Consider the following 14,157-nt stretch of genomic DNA (forward strand, 5'->3'; position numbering starts at 1 on the left):
CCCCTAGACTCATGAGTTTGTCGGTTGCAGCGTATCCCTAGGGCTACTTTAACAAGCTTCCTGAGCATCACATGAAGTTTGTTAAGTTCTGCCTGCTTCCATTTGAATAATCCAGCCACCTAAGTGAAGTGACAGACAGCAAAGGTGTGTATTGGCCTCAAAGCGCTGTCTTCTCCTAAGCCTCTGTGAATATTGGTAATTCTCCTTAGTAACCTAATGACTTCATCTGTTTTATGCGAGATATGTTGTATTGTTCTATAGTTAGCATTGTTTCCTTCTATGTGATACCCAAGAACCTTGATTTTTTCAACTAGCCTGATTGTGGATAATTCATCAGTGTATAAGCGCGCTCTTGGCTCACCTTCCGGATTGTAGCCTCTTGGTTTATGATCTTTTCTGCGATGTTTAATGACCAAGAGTTCTTATTTGGCTGCCGAGTAATTCACCCCCATGTCTTTCAGTCTGTTCTCTACAACATGCGACGGCGTGTTTCAGTGGCTGCCTGGCCATTGCGGTATCTCCGGCAACGACCTCGCTGACGAAGCTGCTAGGAAAGCGCACGAAGGAGCAACCCTTGTTTCTGTACCTTTATCGCGGACCGACGCAGCCCCACACCTAAGCAAGCTAGCACACCGTATGACATTAAAGAAGTGGCACACACCTGAATTCACCCAAAATCGATTGCATTCCCTCGACCCCTCTATGCAACTGCGGATGTTACCAGGGCTTCCGCGAAATGAGGAAACAATGCTTTGCCGCTTACGCTTGGGCGTCGCATTCATCAATGCAGATACGTTTTTGATTGGAGCGGCTGATAGCGCCGACTGCAATGCCTGCAGTGTCGAGGAAACTATAGAACATTTACTGTGCTACTGCCCATCTTTTGAAAACGAAAGACATGACCTCTTCACAGCTCTCAATCATAGATAGAACACCGTTCACCTTGAATAAGATCTTGGGACCATGGCTTCGCATATCGCAGCTACGAAAGGCCACAAAAGCTGCGATATTTGAAAACAACTGGATTGAGTCAGCGTCTGTAATCCGGACTGAGTGACCGAATGATATCCCCAGTAGACTTTCTCTTCTTCTTTTAATCTTCTCGTCCTCTTTTCCCTTTCCCCAGTGTAGGGTAACCAACCGGGCTCAGTCCTGGTTAACCTCCCTACCTACCGTTTATCATTTGCTGTCTCTCTCGCTCTCTACAACATATAAACTTTCCTGTAATGTGGTCTCTGTCTGTCCTACATTACCCTTGGCACTCGATATGGTTAGGTCGTCGGCATATACCACATAATGTATACCCTCAATTTTCTGCAGATTTCTTGCAACCTTGCAGCCCTCTTTCCCAAATTCTTATCTTCTGATTTAAGCTCTCCCAGCATGAGTTGTGCAGTTCTGTTTCTAAGAAAGTCCTTAATCATGTTAAAAAGTATCTTACCTAACCCCATCTCCGAGAGAACGTCAAGTATTGCCTTATGCTTTATACGATTAAAAGCTTTTTCCACATGCAATCCCAAAAGAGCTTGCGTATGCGCTGGGCTGGCCTGTATAAGTTGGTGTTTGATCAGTAGCATAGCATACTGAGTTAACAGCCCGGGACGAAAGCCGATCAAGTTGTATGGGAGGATGTCGTTCTGCTCAACGTATTTCGTGAGCCGATTTAGGATGACGTGTTTCATAGCTTTGCCCATACATGACGTCAAGGAAATAGGACGGAGGTTGTCCAGAGTGAGTTGTTTGGCTGGCTTTGGTATGAGGATAGTATTGGCCACCCTCCATTCCTCTGAATATACCCCTTTTCTCCAACACTCATTGAAATGTTCAGTTAGATAAGAAATTGATTTATCATCTAGATTTCTTAACATCTTGTTAGTTATTCCGTCAGGTCCAGCCGCTGATCTCCACTAAGACGCTGAAGAGCCGCCCTCACTTCACTCTCAGTGAATTCCCGGTGAAGTTCTTCACATATGCCTCCCGTATATTCGGGGGTCTCGCCTCCTTCGTTTGGTTGTTTAAGTGGGAGATATTTGGCTGCGAGTCTATCCATGATTTCTCTCTGTGTTTTATCGTGGCTTTCCTGATGAACCAGATTAGATGTATCTGTTCTCTTGCTTGTGCTTGTTTCATTCTCGTTGAGCAAGTGCTTGAGGACGTTCCAGCTACCTCCATGTTTGAGTCTACTATCAGCCGAGTTAGAAATCTCATCCCACTGTTGCTTCACGAGGGTCTTCGAGCGATCATCAATTTCTCTGTTTAATTGCGCAATTTTTTTCCTTGGCCTTTTCTTAAGTCTTTGCGTTTTCCATCTCTGTAATATAGCCTGTTTGGCCTCAATCAGATGAGCCAGCCTGCTGTCCATAACCTCAATATCTACCTCTGTCCTGATTTCTTTAGTAGCCTCTTTGACGTCCTCTCTAAGCTGGATGTCCCATGTCTGAAGGCGCTCCTGCTCGGCATCTAAAGGCCCCACTTTCCTTCTGTTCGCCCTGATTTTCCTGAACTGATCCCAATCAGTGAATTTGAAGATTCTAGTTTCCTGTCTTGGTATGCGTATGGTTATGTGTATGCTGTAATGATCGCTGCCGAGATCCATGTTTGAATTTTCCCAAGTGGCTCCTCTTGAGTTGTTTACAAAAGTGAGATCTGGCGGGGAGTCCCTGCTTGTGGATGTGCCGCAACAGGTGGGATACGCCGGATAAGTAATCAAGCACAACCCCAGATCCATGGCGAGACTCCACAGCTCCTCTCCCTTCTTTGTGTTCCAAGTGTATCCCCATGTGTGATAGGGAGCATTAAAGTCCCTTCCAATAATGAGAGGGAAGTTTTTCGCAACCGAAAGCACCTTGTTGAAGAGTGCTCTAAACCCCTGTCTCGTGTCGTTAGGACTGCTGTAAATATTCAAACAGAAAATGCTGTGCGCCTTGTCTCTGTTCCTTTTAAGTATTATCTCAACTAGAATAAATTCAAACCTGGAATGTCTAAGATGAATATCATGCTCAACGTGTGACAACTTTTTGTCGACAAGGGTCGCCAACCCCCTCCCCATTTTTTTGTCTTCACTTATCGCTTTGTACCCAATAAGCATAATTTCGTCCGCCAAGGTTTCCTGCAGCATAATTACCTTTGGCCTGGCCTCAGCTGACCTGATCACCTGTCGCAGTGCTGCTTTCTTGTGTTGAAATCCGCGACAATTCCATTGCCACACGTTAAATCCATGGTTACTGTCCATTGTTATTAGGTGAGGCTGCCTTTCTATTACCCGCTATTGTCCTCTTTGTGATGGCCCCCGAAAATCCACGAATCGACTTTATACTATCCGCCTCCGATGGCAGATACTCATCGTCGTCATCCCCTCGCGCCTCAATCTTCCCAAGTCTTTTCTCCGCCGTTAACCTACATTTCCACAATTTGTCCACTTTAAGGTTAGTCGTTTCCACTGTCTCTCTTATCGCTTTAATTGCCTCCTTTATTTCACTAAGGGCTGAGAAGACTGAATCATCCTCGGAGCTCACCGCCCTCTTTTTAGGGGCAGGGGAGCTGTATTGCCCTGGGTCGCTGCTTTTGCTTACAGGTCTATCTATGTCTACTCTAGCAGGGCTCGACTGCTCTTTCTTACGAAGTTTTACTACCAGCCTGGTTAATTCTTCATCAGCTTTTCTTAAATAAGTTACTTCTTTAATTATTTGCTCTATTCTGGCATCATTGTCACCAGCCACAGCCGCCGAGACGCCACCAGCAACCCTCGCCGTACCTTCCACTTTGTCAGCCCAGGTGGTTCCTGGCGTCTTCTTCTCGCCAGGTGTTGAGCACCTTTGCATGAAGCGCACATGCGCTTCCCTTGACTTGGAGCGGCTTCTTTCCCTGGATAGTGGACGATGCCTGGATCTGGTGCTACTCCTGGAGCGTGAATGCTCCCTGTCCTCGGGGCGATGGTTGGGCGCCAGCTGTTGCGCCTCCGACTGCGCTCTTGTTGACGACCGAGTCCTGTTGCGCTCTCTTCGACGGAGTCGTACGACGTAAGGAATTGGAAATCTTCGCTTGCAAAATTTGTCACCGGTAGGGTGATCGCCTTCACAAAATTTACACTTAGGTACACACACATGCTCATCTCCTGGGTTGCGAGTTCCACATCCCCTGCACTGAACAAAGTCAGGTGTTGGACACACATCAGAGCGGTAGCCGACCCTTCCGCAGGTGAAGCAGACGTCGAATTACTTCCTGTAAAGGTAGCATCTCACTAGTGTGGATCCATATCTGACAAAATTGGGCACTTTGAGTCCATCGAAAAATACAATGACCAATCCCAACGTCTTGATGCGCTTGGCAGCCAGCGCAAGCGGATTCAAGTCACGCACGATATATCTTGTTATCATAGTTTGCGAGTCTATAATGTCCACTCTTCGGATGACACCTTTGGACGTGGCATGTGGTGCCGCTTCGTATGCATTTACCTCGCATTCCGCTTACATAATCTTGAAGGACTTGATTCTAACGTACTTCGCCGCATGTTAGGGCTTAGGTGCTCTGACTACGATGATATTTTGAGTGAAGTTTGGGCAGACAACATCTTCACGGGCCTCCTCTTCCGTTAGGCCGGACGCCTCGATGACTGCGGAACCAATCGTGGTGCTGCTCACCTTGTTCAAATTGAGTCCTCCTAGAGGCCGTATAATGATCTTTCTGTGCTCCTCAGGCAGTTCAGGTATCCTCGAAGCTTTTATAACGCGATTCTTAACCACTCCACCGACGGCGATTCCCTTGACGTCATGCTCTCGCTGATTACGTGGTAATGTGCTCTCCTCATCCACAGCCTCTGCGGTAGCTCGTGATCTTCGGCCAGCCACTACTTGCCAACCGAAGTCGTCCTGAGTATTGTTTCCTTCATTCCTAGCAAAATCTTCATCTTCCATGTTTGTATCCACCATGCCTGCGGGCAGGTGGGCTTACTAGGCCCAGCAAAGGCCCTACTCCTCACTAAGCTTAGCTCCGCTAAGCTAAAGTCGGCCTGTAGGAGCAGCAAAAGTCCTGTCAAATTGTGAAAATACAAGTGCCACTTTGAATCTTGGTGTCAGTCGATTCGCCTTCGCTTCGCGGACCTAGTGGTAGGCTTCTTTTCGTTGTACTTTCAATATTGGCTAGCGGAGCATGCAAAAAAAAAAAAAAGAAACGGAGCAGATGCTTTCACGTCTGCACTGCTCGGCGCTTCTCGTCTTCACCTTAACACGCAGTGCAACGTAACTTGAGAAATAATATTGAAACGTCCAAGAATTTAGAAGAAAAAAACAAGTTTTAATCGTCGCGACGGAACATGCATCATAGTCGCCGTAGCGTCGAACTCTCTATAGCGAAATTATTTTTGACCAGCTCTGATAGCGTCCACGTAACAAGGGTTGCTTGTGTACTCTGAAGTGCTCATATTCTGCGCCCTGAAGCTGACAGCACGGTGCGAAAACGCGCACACAGCGAAAGCGAAATATTGCGCGCGGACGTGCGTGCAGACGGGCAGTCGGTCGCAGCGAACCCGTGCGGTCGCTGCATTGAGGCTTGTGGTATGCTTCATTTGGTTATGCAGACAGCCCACTGTAAGAACATATTTCACATAGTTTGCTCTCAGCGTCTGCCTACCTTTCGCGCAAGAATCCGGTTCAGGAGACTCCATCGCGGCGACCGCGCGTAATGGCGTTTACTGCACGTATTCGGTAAAAAGGTAGCCTCTGTAAAGTATTCTGTGCTTTCTGTTTGCCGAAGATTATTATCTTGACGGTAGAAAACTTCCGTCGTTTCTAGAGTACTTACAGAAATGTCCAGGAGGGCTCCCACGTGGTGTTTTTATTAAGCACCGACAGCCAAACCTATGAGGAGCGCGCCGCGTGATCCCTCATACTATACGCAAGGGAGACGCGTCCGACAGATGGCGACTCCGTAAATCCTCGACTCCAATACGCCGATGATTCTCATGTGATTCAGCTCTAGCGTCATTTTTTTTTGGGGGGGGGGGGGGGGGGGGGGCGGTTGTGCGAACAGTGGCTTAGACAGAAATTTTATTCAGGGGGGCTCACATTGCAGCTCGGTCTCCTCCTAAGAGGAAGCTTTAGCTCGAGTGCTCGTATCTAAATACATGTAGAAGAAGAATTCGTTTTTCTCGGCAACCAATGCACCAAGCTTGACGAGGTTTGTTGCATTTAAAAGAAAAACTTAAATTCTAGCGACGGTTGGTTTAGAAATTTTCATTTACGTTGTCAATCCTTTATTAAAAATTGACCAAAATTGCAAATTTTTAGGAAACGAAACAAACTATCAAGTTCAAACCTCTGTAACTCAGCAATAAAACATGATATCAAAATTCTGTAATTGCACCTAATAGTACATCTATAGCGGACACAATCGCTATGTTACACATGAATCTCAAGAAATTTTGCATTATGGAAATACGGCTTTCGCAGGATCCTTGTACACATCGTAACCAATTCACGTAAGATACGAATTGACACACCAAATTTGTCCACTTTGACTGTTATATAGATGCCGTTTACTGAACAGCGACATATGTGCTTGATGCAGAGCTATTAGTTTGTACACGTCGTGCTTCTATATTTTTTTTAATGTCGAGTTTTTCAAGATATTTTAAACAATGTTCAGGTCCTAAATCGCAATTCCGCTTCCAACAGACAGTAGAATTTAGCTTTCGCTCTCAAATTCAACAAATTTCATTAAAAGCGATCCGGGGGTAATCCCAGAAAAGCGTTTCTCTGCGTTTTACATGTATTTGAATAGGCCGCGTCGGAGTTGGGCGCGAGCTAAAGCTTCCTCTTAAACAATTTGTATGGGGATCAAATACATGAATAAGAACTGCATTGCCATTGCTAAAGATGCTGCAAACGAATTCTTGAACACTACGCACTGTCAAAACAACTAAAATATGTATTTTTCATAAAAAATATACTTCTATGTGCCAAAAATTGTGACCAACATAACTGGCATCCATGCTTTCATGTTTTTTTCGCTATTTAGTAAGTAAAGAAAATATCACACGAACTTTAGAACTATATCAGTTCGAAACCAGCAAAGCAGTGCATGCCGCTGATGCGAAAAATGTAAAGGCCATGAAATTAACAAGCTGAGGACGAATATTGTAATGAAACTTTGCCGTTCAATAACCGTGTTTAGATTCTTGTACATATGCAACGGCCAGTGAAAAATCTCAATGACGCTGTGATTTCTTCCAATATATTACGCAGGAGCAGCTGTGACCGGTCGTGTATCGTGAACAATTGCACCGAAATTAGAGCCGCAACAGAGAGCACGTAAAAAAAGCCGGAGTTCCGCAAAATATACGAGGGCGAGTAAAATGAAAGTCAGCTAATAGAAATATGTGACGAACGCGGTACTTTCTTTAAAAGTAGTCTCCATGATAATTTAGACATTTGTCCCGTTGCCTAACGAGCCACGTGATTCCCGTCTCATTAAACTCCTTGGGTTGCTGCTTCAAAAAGTCTGCAACTGACTCTTTCACGTCATCGTCCGACACGAATCTGGTTCCCTTGAGCTGTCTTTTTCGGTTGCCCCAAAATGTGGATGTCGCAAGGCGACAGATCGGGGCTGTGTGGCGGATGTTGCAGCGTTTTCCACTTGAACGTTGCCAGTTTTGTATTAAATACATCAGCGACGTGGGGATGGCATTGTCGTGGAACAAATGATCCCATTCGTCAATTTACCACTTAGTTTGTTCTTTATTGTGACACGCAGCCGATCTGGCGTTTCACAATAACGAAAAAAATTTATAGCCTTTCAAGATTTAACAAATTCTATCAGTAATGGCCCTGACGATCGAAAACAAAAGTCAACAACACCTTTCCAGCGAAAATGACGGCCTTTCCTTTCTTGGGGGTGGTGAATTCGAATGTTTCCACTGTAAGATTTGCCTTCGTGTTTTAGGCTCGTAGAAGTGGCACCATGGTTCGTCTCCGATCACAATTGGAGACAGGAAGTCGTCACCTTTATTATGATACCGGATCAGATGAGTCAAGACAGCGCTGAACTTCTCCGTCTTCTGGCGGTAGTTCAAAATCTTGGGCAACCCATTGTACACACAAGAGCCGATAACCGAGATGTTCATGAATTATGGCGTGAACCAAATCGTGACTGATGTTCACATGCTATGCCAGTTCATCGATACTTATCCTCCGTTCTTGTCTCATCAGCTCATCAACCTTCGCAGTTTTGTTAGGGGTGATTGCACGATGGCTTTGGCCCCGCATTGGATCGTCTTTGCAACTTTCACGTCCTTCTTTGAACCGTTTGCTTGAACGCTTCACAGTGGCCAATGAAATGCAATGTTCAACGTACACGACAGCCATACGGTGACTAATTTCTTTTTGGGAAATACCTTCAGCTGTCAAAAACCTCAGGGCACCACGCTGCTCACCTTCTGGAGCGTCCATTACGTCACGCAACCATGTTCAACCCAGTGTATGAGAGCATTAAAAAATTTATCCTCACACCTTCGTGTCACTTATGTAAATGAGAGATGCCCGTGTGTTACGCGCATGCCTCGCAGATAATGAACCAAACCTATATTGCGCGGGGCTCGTTGGATCACTTTCATCTGACTACCCTCGTACGTTAGAAATGCGGAAATGCAATGGAATATACAAATGCGAAGATACAGCTTGATAAAAGGTAAAAAAGTGTCACTGGAAACAAACTTCAGTGCACGTATACGCAAAACCTCGCCACAAGATATTTAAATATATGTTAAGTCTCCAATAAATTTACGTATCTAAAAAAGTCACTATATATAATGCGTCAAACAAAGCAAATGAATATGTTGCGCAATCAGAGATTCACAGAATCCTAGATCCCGCTCCCATTCCATCCGCTCCCCCCGATGTATCGCGCGCGACGGAAGGCGGCGTGCTTGCTCCCCGCTTTTCTCTTTTGCGCGCCCAAGACTGATCCACCATCGTTGGCTCACCCATTCCAGCCCCCCCCCCCCCCTTTCCCTACGCTTTCACTCGCACATACAGTATTCGGCGCGCGGTCATTGTGTTAACGCCCTATGGACTTTATACGAAATATGAGGGCGACGGCGACGGCAGGAATGGGCCTGGAGTGTCCATAGAATTGCTATCGCAATACTATATAATAAGAGTATCCGGCAAATGAAGCGTCCCGTGGCCCATTATTGTCCGCAAAAGAAGAAGTAGCAAAATCGAACTTTCACCATGCGACAATTCGCTGCGCCACAACAATGTCTTTTTTTTTTTTGTGGGGCCGGGGCACCAAAATAAAGAAGCGCGAAGTATGTTGGCCACAATCGAATGCCTACTTTGGGGACCTAATGTGGCTACCGAAGGAATGTCAAAGAAAACGGGAGACGCTTGGGCCACCGAGGACCATACGCATACTGCTCGGTATCCTACACTGGTGAGACAAGACTTTCCCGAGAGGTTGCGCTCAAGCGAACGCGGTGCCATTCGTCGAGTCCCCACAGTGATGGCGGCGAGCGAAGATAGTCTCTTTTTCTCGTCTACTAGCCACAAAGCGCCCAAAACTCTGCCAGGCGAAAATCCACTCGGCCAGAGAAAAGCGAACGCGCACCGAAGTCCGCCGCGCGGTGGTCGGAGCAACACGAGAAAAACGCATGCGCTCTGGCTGCCTCTGGCAGCCCGCGGGTAGAGTAGCGAGTACCAAAAAAAAAATGAAGAGGCTCAATGTGTCCTCCCGAATAAAAGTCGAAGTAGAAAAATAAATAAGAACGTAGTTACCTTGGCTGGCTTTACCGTCTTGACATGGATGCTTTGGCGTAGGTGAAATAAAAATGTGGACATTTTTTGTGTCATGACGGCACAAATGAACCACCACAACGTTTCTTCTCATCGGACTTCGCTCTTGGCTTTGTCAACTTGTCTGATAGTGTGTTGATTTGGCTTGTCTCGTTGTATGGTCCGTTGTAAGACTTTAGAAAAGTCAATGCACCTTTGGCGTCTAAGGAACATTAAACCCACAAAGTTCCGCAATTGAAAATCTAGAGAACAACTTTGGACATGTCAATGCACCTTTTAGATCAAAAGTTTATGAAAACTTTAAACCCGTAAATTTCGGAATTGACATTCATGCGCTCTGTAGATTTCGCGGCCTCCGCGAGATGCCGCGGCGAGCCCGTTCGCCATCAACGCCCTTGAAACTTTGTGCTTGGATGGGGCTATAATTGGGCTGTTTGCGTTATGTGACTCCCGGTGCATGGGCGTTGTCGCGAAATCCAGCCCGAGTTCACAAGTTCGCGGTGAAATGTCTTTTCGAGCGTGAAAAAGACATTCTAGACAAAATTCAGAATGATTTCCGGCACCGGAGATTGCTTTGGTGGGCGGTACATGGACAGCACGAAAAAAATTTCTGGAGGGGGGGGCTGAAGCCCCATAAGCCCCCCCCCCCCCCCCTGGCTACGCCCCTGTGTGCGAAGGTAACAGAGAGCTTTAGAATAGGGGCCCCAATAGTTTGGGGCCCCAAAGAGCTTTGCGGGTGTTATCGTTGGGGCACGCAGGAGTGAAGAGTTTTAGAATAGGGTTTTGCGTTTGCGGATAGCGTCTTGCGCTGACAGCGCCACTACGGCGTCAAAGAAAAGCTATTACAAATAATTAAATCAACTATACCATTTTAAGATAGGAATAGTCATTTTGACTTCCGTGTATTCACGTTTAATTACAATTTAGAGGTTATTCTGTAAGCAGCAAACAATTAGTGGCGCTTAATTTTGAGCAAACCAACTTTACGTGCCTTCGCCAGCCAAGCTTAGCCGTGTTAGGCCTACGAGCCATAAAATCCACAATCGAATTCGCAATCAGCGGCGTCTAATGAATCAATCTTCATAGCACACGCTAGTTGAGAGAAAGCGATAACCGCAGTCACTTCTCCTAGCTTGCGAACTTCACGCGTTACCACGAATCGAACCCAGTTTGGTGCTAGGTTAGAGCCGTCACTTCGATGGGTGCCGCCATCTTTGCTGACGCGATGCTTTTGGGGCCGTTATTTGGGCTCCCGCTAAATCGGTGAAATAGCGTTCCCAACGCAAAACCCAAACGCAGTTTGCGTCTCGCGCATGCGCAGTGGCTTCGACGCTATTTCTTTGGGGCCCCAAAACGTTTGGGGCCCCTATTCTAAAACTCTGTATTATAAGACCAAGACGGGCACAAGGCGGCGTGATATGAGAAAAACAATGCCGGTACAAGGAGAGGATTTTTGTCGCGTAATCCTATTTCTTTCATGCCATCCACCGCTTATGACTAGCCGATCCGGTTGATAACATTGGTGGAGCGCCACTCCCGACACTGACGAAGGGCAGGAAGGAAAATAGTTGGAATTTAACCATCACAGTATTCCCTACCGAGATCAGGGAAAGCATTCAGCTTCGTACGTGTGACAAGCGTGGAACTAGTGTCTTATTTGGCGAGATCCTCCAGATGCCTCACGGATAAAACAATCGCCGGACATCATTCCATTTGCCTGAAATGGCCACACCGCTATGCAGTTTACGCAAGGAATTTTATGTCGGAGCGTTCTTTCTTACCGTGCTAGTGATAGATTTTGTTTACTCTGAAGACACGACATCTCAGTGCACTTGCAAATGGCGGTCATACAACGGTGAGCCAGCTGCTGTCACACAAAATACAATTATTTTCGCCCCCACAGTAAACACTCGTTTTTTAAGGAATACAGCATAACTGATACGTTTAAATTCTTTGTTGCATTTTGTCGAACATGATTCCAGCAGTTCCTATTTAACCACGCTGAAATCCTCGAGCTCCCACTTGCGATTAAAGTTTTTTGCTGTTCATAGCGACCTACGGCAGCTTAAGTGGCTGCCATCATCAATCGTGCTCTTGCCCAATTGCCGAAGCTGATATCTATTGACAACCAGCACACTACGAGTGCTCAAAGTGCAATGTATGTACTCGATACACTGCGTGCAGTGCTGACATCCATTAAGTAGAGGTATGTCCTATAGGCCGCCACCATTTTCGCGCACAGAAGATGCAAAGTCGGCTTCACCGATTGTCAGCACGGAAGATGGTGCGCTTCCTTCGGACAACTGCATGTGCGAATTATTTCACACTTCATCGCGTTTGTGATTTTGCACATGTGTTCTGCTTTTCCTGGTGGTGTTGTACTCTCTCTCTCTTTACCTTTTGTCCTCTCTCTCTCTCCCCCCCCCCCCCCCAGCGCAGTGCAGCTAACCGGATATTGCGATCTGGTTAACTTTCCTGCCTCTCCTTTTAGTTCTCTCTCTCTCTCTCTCTCTCTCTCTCTCTCCATCAGCACATCTGAACGATCGTAGATATATGCTCCCAGTGTGGTTGCACTAATGGAAGTCTGGCAAAAAGAAGCCTCTACTGGTCATTCTCCTTTCAACTAGAGACTACGTAGTCAGTAGTGGCGTTCCTGTGACTCAGCTTCGCTTCACCGCCGCAGTTGCGCTTTCGACAGAAAGCGACCGAACACTAAATAAAGAGGAATTGGTCAGTTGGAGGCAAATCCAAACTGGCTCGTATGCTGATTTGCACATCCTAATAAATAAATAACAAATAAGTTTTAACCACCACCACCTGGGACAGTGGATCAATTTCTGTAAACCGCATCATGTGTGCCGTTCCACTGCAACCGTAGAACAGGTCGTGCACGCGCTGCACCTGCCAGGATGCTCACTATATATGTATAGCGTTCTTTCATTTCCTTTTTTCCCGAACGGTTCCTCTTTGTCGTTGCGCGCTCGTTTCAGCCTCGGCATGATCGCCGAAAACCGCGAAGACTGCTTTTATGTCACCTCTGTCGCGCGTGCTCGGCAGCTCGCGGCACTTCGAGCCCCCAAGCCCCGTCAGCGCGAGCCCTTGTCGTGGCCAGCGCTGTGGCATGCATCACGTGGCGTCAAAATACACTCCAGCGGCGACGCTATTCTTCTTGCTTCTCCTCCCTCTGGGGTGCCTTGTGATTCGGCCTCGCTTTGTCTCTGGAAACGGCAGTGACGACGACAACAAACCGCCGTCGAATCGGCGGCTCCTTCTTCCCCGCGCTTGTCTTGCACGCCCCTCCCCTCCGCCCATCTCGGCTTTTGTTTCCCTCGCGCGCTATTCAGACAACTCGCGCTCGCCGAAGGCCAGCAGCAGAAGCAGCAGGCGGCCGCGGTGACGGCTTGGCCGCGTCGCTTGAGTTAATTGCGCCAGTGCGAATGTTGGGGTTTGTTCTTCGCCCGCCTCGCTCTCCCTCCAGTTCCGCCGCCCTGCACGCGCGCGCTCGGCTCGGTTGATTCGAGCTTAATTAGCGGCCGCGAGGAGCTCCGCCGCGTGGATTCGCGGCTGTCTAACGGAGCGCGAAATGGAGCAGCTTGTGTTTGCCACGTGACGCCGCCAGATCCGTCCCACTGGCTGTTCCATGGTCTCCCTCCAGTGCGCAGTGCGCGGCGCCTTTTGGGCCCAATGAACCCGTCTATGTGGGGGACGGATGCACATGAGGAAAGGGCGTGTGGGCTTTGCTGTCTTCCTGCTGCCGCTGTGCTTCCGAACTCGCGTCGAACAAAACATTTCATGCAACGATACTAGCATTGTACACTGCTGACTGCGGGGCAAAAATATTTGCTGCTGAACGGCTCTGTTCGTGAAGGCATCTAGTTTCCTTACATTGTCTGGGGAACCTTCGTAAAAGTTTCTCCTCTAACCAATGCGAGCCGAGTTTTCATTGTAACAGTTTTCGTGAAAATGAAACGGACAGCTTACTAAAGATACCATAGGCGATATATAAAAAAAAGAAAGTTTGGTGAACTTGCATGGCTTTATAGTTGACAAACCAGCACAATAAATAAATAAATAAATAAATAAATAAATAAATAAATAAATAAATAAATAAATATGAAAGAAAAAGGCGTAAACGCGAGAAAAGACAGACCGCGAACAGCGATCACCCCTTATATTCTCTTTCGTTCTCGTCATTTTTTGTGCTCTTTAGTAGTCAGCTATACATGACGCTGAAATTCGCTACACAATTATCTAATCTTCAGGTTTATATACCGTGCTAATGAGCAAGAGTTCGCCAAAGAAAAATTACAAACAAATGTGGGGTACATTGTCGTAAGCTTGCTGATTAAATTTATAGGTGGCAGCCGTG

The sequence above is a fragment of the Dermacentor andersoni genome, chromosome 1, assembly GCF_023375885.2.
Source record: "Dermacentor andersoni chromosome 1, qqDerAnde1_hic_scaffold, whole genome shotgun sequence".
In the NCBI taxonomy this organism is placed as follows: domain Eukaryota; kingdom Metazoa; phylum Arthropoda; class Arachnida; order Ixodida; family Ixodidae; genus Dermacentor; species Dermacentor andersoni.